Source organism: Erinaceus europaeus, chromosome 2, assembly GCF_950295315.1.
Source record: "Erinaceus europaeus chromosome 2, mEriEur2.1, whole genome shotgun sequence".
Lineage (NCBI taxonomy): Eukaryota > Metazoa > Chordata > Mammalia > Eulipotyphla > Erinaceidae > Erinaceus > Erinaceus europaeus.
Genome location: NC_080163.1, coordinates 180,932,953 through 180,944,326, shown reverse-complemented (window position 1 = coordinate 180,944,326; position 11,374 = coordinate 180,932,953). Strand labels below are relative to the sequence as shown.

The 11,374-nt window shown below is 42.8% G+C and overlaps 1 long non-coding RNA gene across 1 annotated transcript in view; it reads left to right on the top strand.

Annotated features, from left to right (window-relative positions):
* The first annotated feature begins 2,480 nt into the window (after positions 1-2,480).
* The window catches only part of LOC132537029 (uncharacterized), a 126,896-nt gene continuing 118,002 nt past the window's right edge, over positions 2,481-11,374 (top strand). The window contains exon 1 of the long non-coding RNA XR_009548546.1: positions 2,481-2,567. This is a non-coding gene — a long non-coding RNA (uncharacterized LOC132537029). The remainder of the gene's footprint in view (positions 2,568-11,374) is intronic.

Genomic DNA, 11,374 nt, shown 5'->3' with positions numbered 1-11,374 from the left:
GAGGCCATTTCCCCCCTTTTGTTGCCTTATTGTTGTAGCCTTGTTGTGGTTATTATTGTTATTGTTGATGTCGTTCGTGGTTGGATAGGACAGAGAGAAATGGAGAGAGGAGGGGAAGACAGGGAGGGGGAGAGAAAGATAGACACAGTGCAGACCTGCTTCACAGGCGGTGAAGCAACTCCCCTGCAGGTAGGGAGCCGGGCCTCGAACTGGGAACTGGGGTCCTTACGCCGGTCCTTGTGCTTTGCGCCTCGTGAACCCGCTGCACTACCGCCCCGCCCCTGGGGCATGTCTTTAGAGCTTGGGAAGAAAGCTGAAAGTCCCCTTTGGAGGTAGCAATATTGACCGGTCCCAGGTGAGCACTGAGCCCACAGTACAGCATGGGTTTGAGGAATCCTTGGAGGGGTTGAAATGCCAGGAGGGGCCATTGCAAGGCTGGTGAAGGCAGCAGCAGCTAGACTAAGGCAAGTTTTGTTGTCATTGCTCTGGAGGTGGTCCCTCTGGCAGTACGCTTCCTTGAAGGAACCTAGTTCTGGATCGCTTCTGTTTAATGTCCAGCGCTGCTCCTCCTTTCTGCCACCCTGGTGAACTCTACCTGCAGCTCGGACAAGGACCTGCAGGGGACACTAGTTTATTGTCACCTTCCTGTCTTCCAGACTCAGGCTTCTGTCTCCAGCTCTGTACAGCTCTATTGGCTGGCCACCTGCCTGAATATTCTTATGAATGTGTGTGGTAGGAACAGTACTGAAGGATAGGTTTGGGGCCACATGCTCATGTGAAGTGTGATGGCAGAGGGAACTGGCCTCCCATAACTCCTAACAGAGATAAGGCATCTCCGCCCCCTGCCAGCTCCTCACATGGGAGGGGGGTGTCCGTTTTTACAGAGGCCCCAATGCTAGTCCATTTATCCCAAGACTACTGGTTGGACTCTTCCCCTGCACCTTGCCCTTCCACTGACTTTTCAATGTGGGTGTGTGTGTGTGTGTGTGCATGTGCAACCATTTCTGCCCCTCTTGCTGGTGGGGCCCTGAGGGTAACTTGGGAACTCTGAGCCAGTACAGCCAACTTACTATTTATAAAACAGTAAAGAAAAACATTTAAATTGCCACCAGGGTTATGGCTTGGACATATGAATCCACAATGCTCACTTGCTTCATCTCTCTGTCTTCTCATAGGAAAAAGACTAGTTGAAAAAGGAGGGGGAGATAGAGAGGGAGAGAGAAAGAGAAACATCTGTAGCATTGCTTCAATGTTCTTTAAGCTTCCTCCCTGCAGATAGAGACCAGGGATTTAAACCTGGGCCTTTGGGTATGGTCTCGTGTGTGCATTTAGCCAGATACCTCCCTGCCCAGTTCCTATGAAAAATTTAAACATTTTTATTTTCTGAAACTTTTAAAAATGTTGTTTGTTTATTTTTGATAGAGATAAAAATTGAGAGGGAAGGGGAAGACAGTAAGGAAGAGAAAAAGAGAGAGAGAGAGACCTGCAACACTGCTTCATGGCTTGTGAAGCTCCCCACCCCCCCTTGCAGGTGGGGACTGGAGGAATGAACCCAGGTCCTTGTGGATTGTAACATTTGTATCCTACCAAGTGTGCCACCATCTGGCCTCAGTATTTAATTTTTTTATTTAAAAAAAATTAAAAATATTTCTTCCCTTTTGTTGCCCTTGTTTTTTTATTGTCATAGTTATTATTGTTGTTGGATAGAACAGAGAGAAATGGAGAGAGGAGGGGGAAGGCAGAGAGGGGGAGAGAAAGATAGACACCTGCAGACCTGTTTTACCACCTGTGAAGCAACTCCCCTTGCATGTGGAGAGCGGGGGGCTCAAACCGGGATCCTTACGACGGTCCTTGCGCTTGGCGCCTCCTGCGCTTAACTCGCTGTGCTACTGCCCGACTCCCTTAGGTTTTATTTTTTAAGATAAAGAGACCAGGGCACTGAAGCTTCCTTCAGTGCGTTGGGGGTGGGGGCAGGCTTAAGCCTGGGTCATGCACATAACAAAGCAGTGCACTATCCAAGTGAGCTATTCTGTCAACCCCAATCAGTTCACTGTTATTCCTGCTTGGTAATTAGTGCCTCTTGCTGCCTGCTTCAGCCGCAGACAGGAGAGATTTAAGGGAATATTGTAATCTGGAATCTAGCAGCGTGGAGATAAGAGTGGCGTGGGCAGCTCGGGCAGTGATGGACGTATTCATCATCCGGAGCTGACCATTCGGCCAGTGGATTCTGTGCATCTCTGTGGATGGATAGCGGATCACTCTCTGTGTTTATGATCGCCATTCCTGTCCTTCCTGGGGTTGTGGTGAATTAGCTTGGTGCCATTTTCTCAAATATCAAGCATTTTTATACATTAGGTATAGTGAATGGCAAATACTTGATGTAAAGTCTGCAGTTTTACTCCATAACCAGATTGTAAAATATGAACTGAATTAATCATAACGGCGAAGACTAATGGTACGTTTTCTCTTATTTTATCTTTAGTGCCTTTCAGATCATGTTTTAAAACCCTCCACGTCTGGCGTGGGGAACGCGGCGGCGGCTTGGTGGTGGATAGCAAGAGGCAAAGGTCAGACCGGCGGCTGTGCAAATATTGTGTGCTGGATTTATTGTTTTAATTAAGAGCGTGGCAGTTCATCATAAACTGTTTACGGCGTTTCTGCACAGTGCAGCATTTTGAAATCAGCTGTTTTAATGAAAACATAATGTCATATCTGTCAAAGTTCTAAATATTTTTGAAAGTGAAATATGGAAACAAGAACTTTAATTCTAGGTTTACTGAGATTAGCTCATTGAATTGCTTTTAAATCCCTAAAGAGGGTCACATCCAGGGGCCCATATGGTTGCTTGTAGGTGACGGGGGGCTGGGGTGGGGGGTCGGGTGGGAGGAGGAGATTCGAGGAGGTTCTCAAGCTGGTTATTTAATAGTGAAAATACAAGTTGAAGGTTAATGTATCGAAGAACAAAACCATTACAGTTGGCGTTGGGGTTTTAGATTAAAGATGCAATAATGGGTGTGCAGAGGCCTGGATGCTGGGCTGTTTGGGGAGGCCTAATTGTGCCAGGAGGGAGCTGGGAGACTCTCGGGGCGCGAGAGAAATGGAGGCGCCTCTGTCCTTTCCTGGTGGCAAAGTCTCAACATTGCCTGGGTTTGCAACTAATTATTTATAATGACCTCAAAAGATGATGAGGTTTCATGGACTTTTCAGGCTGAGCAGTTCGCAATCCTGGTAATTCCCTCGCATGGTTGTTGGGCATCTCTGTAGATATGTCAGCCATTCTTGGTTACATTTGTTAGGGAGTCAGATAAAATATTTGTCTAATCTGGAAATTGTATTTTTAGCTGTACTCTCATTGGAAACAGAAATTAAGCTTGTCATTAGATGCTGGGCCACAGGAGTTGACTGAACAGGGTAATGTATGTTCTATTCTGTGCTATACTTGGTCAAGTTTCATATATATCGTATTCCACATTATTTTATTAACTTTAATATCTGCACTTCCTATTACCAGACATGCCCCTCATTCAAAGCACAGAGGCACAGTTCTCTAATCAGAAGTGACAGGCTATATACTTTCTCTCAGCCATTACTCGGTAGCCTAGAGCAAAGAACTCTGTTTCCTTGAAAATGTTTTGAATTGGGTTATTTTTATTGAAGTATTAAAGTAATTCTTCAGATTTTAGGCTATTATTTAAGTACTTTTGGGAGAATACAATAACCTCCAGATTCTATAGGCTTTGTTACTTGAACAATCCGAGCTCCTTAAATGCATCTTCTTAATGCAGGTTAGAGAAGTGACTCGGAACTCATCTGACCAGTGGAAGCTGAGAGCAGACAGGTAATTATAGAAAATTAGTAGGCTAAATTCGTTTGGGAAAGCACAAAAGTATAATAGGAAAACTGCTTGTGACATATACGTCCTGTGTGCCCGATTTTCAGTGACAAATGAGCATTTCGAACTCTCTTATCACAGTGTTTTCGTAATTTGGTTGAAACAAGCCAGTAGACTGGTGGAGAGAACTGGGTATGGGTTGAGAGTGCACCAATGATTTATTTTATTTAAAAATATTTTATTTATTTATGTGCTTAATTATTGGGTATAGACAGAGAGAAATCAACAGGGAAGAAGGAGATAGAGAGGAAGAGAGAGGGACTGACTGGGCGGTGGTGCAGCTGGTTAAGTACACATATTACCATGCACAAGGATCCTGGTTCAAACTCCCTGTCCCCATCTACAAGGGAGAAGCTTCATAGGTGAAGGAGTAGTGTTGTGTCTCTCTTTCTCTCCCCTTCCCTTTCAATTTCTCTGTCTCTGTTTAATAAATAAATAAATAAATAAAATTGAGAGAGAGAGAGAGAGAGAGAGAGAGTGTGTCACAGCACTGCTTCACCTCTCTCAAAGTTTGCCCTCTGCAGGTGGGGGCCGGGGATCTGAACCTGGGTTCTTGAGCATAGTAACTTGGGTGCTCAGCAAGGTGTATCACTTCCCGGCCCCCATTTATTATTATTATTTTACATATGCTTGCACATACATGCTTGCTTATTGTCTGTTTGTTTTGATGCTTGTTCTTTTTTTTTTTTTATCAGCACACTGCTCAACTCTAGTTTATGATAGTACAGGGGATTAAACCTGGGATCTTGGAGCCTCAGTCATGAAATTATTTTTGCATAACCATTATGTTGACTCACCCTTATTTTGTGTATAGATATGTACTTATCATCATCATTGTTATTATTCTTATTAACCAGAGCTTTACTTAGCTCTGGCTCCTGCTGATACTGGGGATTGATTGAATCTGGGACCTTTGGTGGCTCAGGCATGGAAATCTTTTTGCATAACTATTATACTACCTCCCAGCCCTTGGGCCAAATGATTTCTACAAAAATTCCAGCCTATGATGCTGAAGGAGTTGGCAAAGACCAGACTGTGACTTCTATGTGTTGGGTTGGAAAATCCTTGCCTATTTCTTTTTAAAAATTTTTTTTATTATCTTTATTTATTGGATAGACAGACAGAAATTGAGAGGGAAGGGAGGAGAGAGAGAGAAAGAAAGAAAGATACCTGCAGCACTGCTTCACCACTTGCAAAGCTTTTCCCCTGCAGGCAAGGATTGGGAGCTTGAACCCAGGTCCTTGTGCATTGTAACATGTGTGCTCAACCAGGTGCGCTGCCACCTGACATCTTTCACCTCTTATTTCACTAAGCACAATCACATCCAGTTCTATCCATTTTTGTCCTGGAGGATACCACCTTTTAAAACTGTAGAGCAGTGTCCCATTGAGTCCTATAACTTCATTATCCAGTCATCTGTCGGTGGGCATTTAGGTTGCATCCACTCCTCTGCTATTGTGAATAACACAGCTATGAACATAGGGGTGATTCCACCTCCAGGTGGTTTTGTGTGCAATTTTTCATATGATGTAGACATGAGAAGGTATCCAGAAGCCTTGAGAAAGAATCATTTACAATACGTAGCTAACCGACACCAAAATAGTTATCCCTAGATAAATAGCCGAACCCTGTGTTTCTCTCCTATTCTGTTAGAATTAACCTTCCAGTGTGGAAAATTCTATTAATCTCACCATGCAGTAAGTGTATGTTGGAGAACCTGCTGCCAGTTGGAATCTTTGCTGCCAGTGCTCCTGGAATAGAGTCGGAATTTATTTAAGAAACAAAACTGTAGTTGATAATGTAGGTATCCTGCTTTGGAATCAAGGCTTTTGGAAACCAGGCTTGGGAAACTCAGTGAGAACCTGTATACAGAAATACGGGAAATGCATACATAGCTCTGGCAGAGATGGTAGAGGAAAGTGAAGGTGAAAGTTATTGAGAGCAATAGTGGATACAGTGTGTAAGGACCCAGGTTCAAGCCCCCAGTCTTCATCTGGAAGGGAGAGTCTTCAAGAGCAGTAAAACAGTGCTGCATGTGTCTCTCTTCCTCTTCTCCCTCTCTATCTCCCCTTCCCTCTAGATTTCTCTCTGTTTCTATTAAATTAATAAATAAATAGCCAAAGTGGAACCCGGGGAGGTGGCTCAGTAATAGAGAGCATGCCTTGCATGTGTGAAGCCCTAGGTTCCATCACTGGCACCATGTGAAATGATGGAAGTGGCGCTCTAGTTCATTTTTCTTCTTTTTCTCCTTCTCCTTCACTTCTTCTTCTTCTTCCTATTCTCCTTCCTCTCCTCCTCCTCCTCCTCCTCTTTCTTCTTGTTCTTCTCCTTTTCCTCCTCCCCATCCCTTCCCCTCCCTCTTCTTCTTTGAAAACTTTATCTATTTATTTTATTTGATAGAACAGAGAGAAACTGAGAGGGAGGGGAGGTAGAGAGGGAGAGAGAGAGAGAGCGAAAGAGAAAGAGAGAGAGAGAGAGGACTGCAGCACTGCTTCACCACTTGTGAATCTTTTCCCCTGCAAGTGGGGACTGGTGGCTTGAACCTGAGTCCTTGTGCATTGCAATACATACACTTAATCAGGTGTGCCACCAACTGGTCCCCTGTTGTTGAAATAGACTCTTTTCTGAAGCATCCAACTAGATATAAGATGAAACTATTTGTTTTTACCACTATGTGAGTACTTTTTTTGCTTCCAGGTTTATCACTGGATTTGGTGCTGGCACTACAAATCCACCACTTCTGGCAGTCTCGTTTTCTCTCTTTTTTATTTGATGGGACAGAGAGAAATTGAGAGGGGAGGGTAAATAGAGAGAGGGAGAGAAAGATAGACACCTTCAGACCTGCTTCACCACTTGTGAAGTTACTCCCCTGCAGGTGAGGAGCCATGGGGCTTGAACCAGGATCCTTGCTCAGGTACCTGTTCTTCATATGTGTGCTTAACCCAGTGTGCCATGATGTGTCCCTGCATATGTGGTTTATAAACACATAAAATCATGAATCTTTGTCAGACTGGCATTGATTCCATCAGTGTTAAGGTAACAACATTAATTTTCCTTTCTTTTTTTGTAGAGATTTATTTACTTATTTATTTTTGGAGAGAGACAAAAATTGACAGGGGAGATGGAGAGGGAGATAGACACCTGCAGCAATGCTTCACCACTTGTAAAGCTTCTTCCCTTGTGGGTGGGGAATGTGGGCTTGAACCTGGGTCCTTGTGCTGATAATGGGTGTGCTCAAAAAGGTGTATCACCGCCTGGCCTATTATTTTATTTTTATTAGTGAGAGAGGGGGTGGGTGGGCAGAGAGAACATGCACTGCCAGGGATTGAACTTGGGACCTCATGTTTCAGTTTCCAACAGTCCACTGTATCACCCACCCTTTGGTTTGCAGTTGCTTGCTTTGGTTTCTCAGCCCAAGAAATCTAGTTAAACTAAGTAGAGTTCAGGCAAGAACAAGGGAACAAACATGAAACACAGGCAGATCAAGAAAAGTACTTGGGAAGTGTGGCCATGGAATAACAGGGATCGAATCATCTCTCCTGCCAAAACATCACATAAATACAAGAGACCCAGCTGAAATCATAATCTACAGCTGAGGGTTCTGCAGTCTCAGGAGCATGCTTGTGTGCGGTTGGGGCAAAAAGGGGCATGGGTTGAAGAACACTAAAGTCAAATCAGATTTCTGGATGGTACAGCACTGAGCTGCACCATTTTGATGATTTCACTTTAAGCGTAGCAAGCAAGGTTGTTCTGAGTGCCAAAGAATAGAGAAAGGGGCTTTAAACTTCTCAATCTTTGACTCAGATGGCATTTAGCCTTCTGAATTTAATGTAAGGTCACAACATAAAACAGAGCATTTGTGACCACAAGACAGCCCAAAGTAACTACCTCCTGCCCCCCCCCCAAAAACAAAAAACACCCCGCTGCAGATCATACAAACAAGAGAAACCTAGAGATAGCACCACCTGCTGGCCATCAATAACTAGCACAGAGTAGCAGCAGCTGCATCTCTCTGCTCTCCCTGGTCAGACATAAATCAATCCAGGCAAGTGTGATTAGCAGATTGAATGGTATTGAGAGAAGGACCTCACAAGACACCGTATACAATGGTTAAACCAAGAAGAATACATTGGAGAAATAAACCAGGACAAAAAGTCCAGATAACCCCCGCAAAGGGTTTTGAGGACAAGATCCAAACACTAATTGATTTGTTAGTTACAGGAGTGAGGAAAGAGTTTGAACATAATATCATCAGAAATGGGGAAACAGCAAATGAGACCCTGAAAGAAAACACTAACTATCTGGAGGTAATCGGAGAGCTGAAATCTGAAATAGCTGAGCTGATAGCACAACTAACTGAACAAGCTAATACAGTATTGCAACAGGGTAACAAAATAGCTGAGCTACAGAAAACAAGAGAGGGGAGAGAGAATAGAATAAGTGAGGCAGAAAACAAAATTAGCAAGATTTTTGAGGACTAATTAGAAAAACTAAGAAAGAAGTAAGAGATCTCAAAAAGAGACTAAAAGATACTGAAAACAACAACAGAGACTTATGGGATGACTTCAAAAGAAGTAATATACACATTATTTGCTTGCCAAAGGAAAAGAGAGGGATGGGAAGAAAGCATCCTAAAGGACATAATAGCTGAGAACTTCCCTAGTCTAGACAACATAAAATAAATAAAGGCTCAAGAATCTCTGAGGGTCCCAAACAGAATTAATCCAGACTTAAAGACACCAAGACACATCATATTTAAAATGAAAAGGAATAAGGATTTCCCCACACAAACACTAATGGCCAAAAGAGAATGGAAAGATAATCTATCAATGAGAAAGGTTTTCAACCAAGACAACTGTATCCTGCTAGACTATCATTCAAACTAGATGGAGGCATAAAAACCTTCTCAGACAAGCAACAGTTGAGAGAATCAACTATCACCAATCCTGCCCTGCAAGAAGTTCTGAAAGGCTTCTTATAAACAACCACATCATCATAAGCATGACATATATCAGAACAATTAAAAATTTTAGAACAATGGCATTAAAATATCTTCATTCTTCAAATGTCAGTATCTTCAAATAATCAGTGGCTCGACTTCACCTATTAAAAGGCATAAAGTAGGAAGATGGATCAGAAAACACAACCCAACCATATGTTGTCTGTAGCAAGCCCACCTAACTCAACAAGACAAACACAGACTCAAAGTGAAAGGATGGAAAACTACCATACAAGCCAATGAACCACAAAAAGGGGCAGGAACAGCTGTTCTCAATTTGACATGAGAGACCTTAAAACAAATAAAATTTTAAAAGATAGGGATGGACATTACTTAAGGCTCAGGGATGCATTGGATTGACCTTCTCGTGGTGCATCCTGTGAGTACCCGTTCATTGGGGAAACTGACAATCCTTCCTAGCCGACTGAATCCACATGGATCCCAGTCACTTTCAAAGCCAGCAACAAGTAGCTCCTGACAGCTTTCAACCTGACCTGTTGACTGGCTACGGAAGAAGGGCAAACGCTAGAAGAAGAACTTAAGGCTCAGAGATCAGTCAATCAAAAGGTCTTAACGATTATTAACACCTATGCACCCAATGAGAGGTCATCTAAATACATCAAATATCTACTGAAAGGGCTACAGCAATAAATTAACAGCAACACAGTCATAGTAGGGGATTTCAACACCCTTTGGATGTTAGACAAGAAACTAGCAAATACTGGAAAATACTGGCAGAACTCTTTTCCATCTAAATTTTAAAGTCACTCTCAATGAAACAAATCCAATTAGAAAAAAGTTGAACAATAAACACAAAGCAGAACTTGGACTGGTTTTGGTGTATTGAACCAAAGTAAAGGACTCAGGGGTAGTGGGGGAGGGTTCAGGTGTTAGAACATCATGGCAGAGGAGGGCCTAGAAGGGTATTGAATTGTTAAGTGGAAAACTGAGAAATGTGAACAGGGGTAAATGGCATAATGGTTATACAAAGAGACTCTTCTTCCTGAGGCTCCAAAGTCTCAGGTTCATGGTGAATTCTCCTTCTTTACCCCATCTTGGATGGAGCTTGAAGATATCATGTTAAGTGAGATAAATCAGAAATAAAAGGATGAATATGGTATGGTCTCATTCATAGACAGAAGTTGAAAAAACAAGATCAGAAGGTAAAAATCTAAGCAGAACTTGGACTGGAGTTGGTGTATCACACCCAAGTAAAAGATTCTGGGGGAGGGGAGAGGATTCAGGTCCTGAAACATGATGGCAGAGGAGGACCTAGTGGGGATTGTATTGTATTGTTATGTGGAAATGTTCTGCATGTGCAAACTATTATATTTTACTGTTGACTGTAAACCATTGATCCCCCAATAAAGAAATTAAAAAAAAAAAGAAAAGTACTTGGAGGGTCCTGTATTATGTGTTCTGTTTGGGGAATGAATTCCTTTTTCAGTTTGGCTCTTTGCTGATTGACTTTCTGTGAAATGTTTTGCCACTAGTGGCAGATAGGGATGTTTGTCCACTGCTCCCTTGTGTTCTCCCAAATCTCTTAGCCTTCTTGCAAAATACAAAGGATGTCCCTTATTCTGGGCACAGTCTTGCTTCTCAGAGAAAGCACAGAAGAACCTGCATATGGCTTCTTCTGCTTTTAGAAGCCACCATGGTGTTAGAGGAGTCATATGATCTACTGAGCTCTGAGTCTCATGGGATGTAGCACCAGTTGTCCTGTGAACCTCGGAGCCCAGATCCTCAGAGGTGGTCATAAGAGCAAGGAAGTAGCATGGAAGTATTAAATACTGAAACTCTGGGGTTGTTACAGCAGCAGGAGGCTGCAAGATCCTGATTTAACACCTCTAGATACTTGCTCTGGTAACTCCACCCATTATCCCCGGGCCCAGGTTCCTCCTCCTTCTACCTGTCAGACTCCCCCATCCTCTCCCATTTAGCTCAGTGATGACTGCCTCTTCACAAAGCCATTTGTGATCTTTGTGTTAGGGATGCCGTATAAAAATGAATTGTATTCTTTGTGTAGACGTCACCATTGGCTCCTCCTCACTGGAATTGACTGTAACAAGTGGCTGGGGTTTCCGCTGGAGGGTAATTTATATTGATTTGAGCTGCCACCAACTCCTTATTTAGTTTGCATAAGCTGCCCAGGACAGAAGAGGAATCTCCCTAGACCCTGTTTATCTTTGAAAGTGGAGCTCGCTTCAGAGGGTGGCTGGCTCCTCACATGGACCTCCCTCCATCCCTTTTAGCGATGAATAATCAGTCATCAGGAGAGGGGATTAAAAAATAGATTTATTGCTATTTCTAAAAGTCAGGACTAGGGGATGAGTAAACACAACAACAGATGTATAAGAACGTAAGTAGAAACACTATTTTACAATAACATGTACTGAAACACATTTATGTACTGGAAACTATGAAAAATAGCTCTCTTTAAATGATTTAACATTTGCTCTTCCTTAGATACAGTTGAGTTTCCA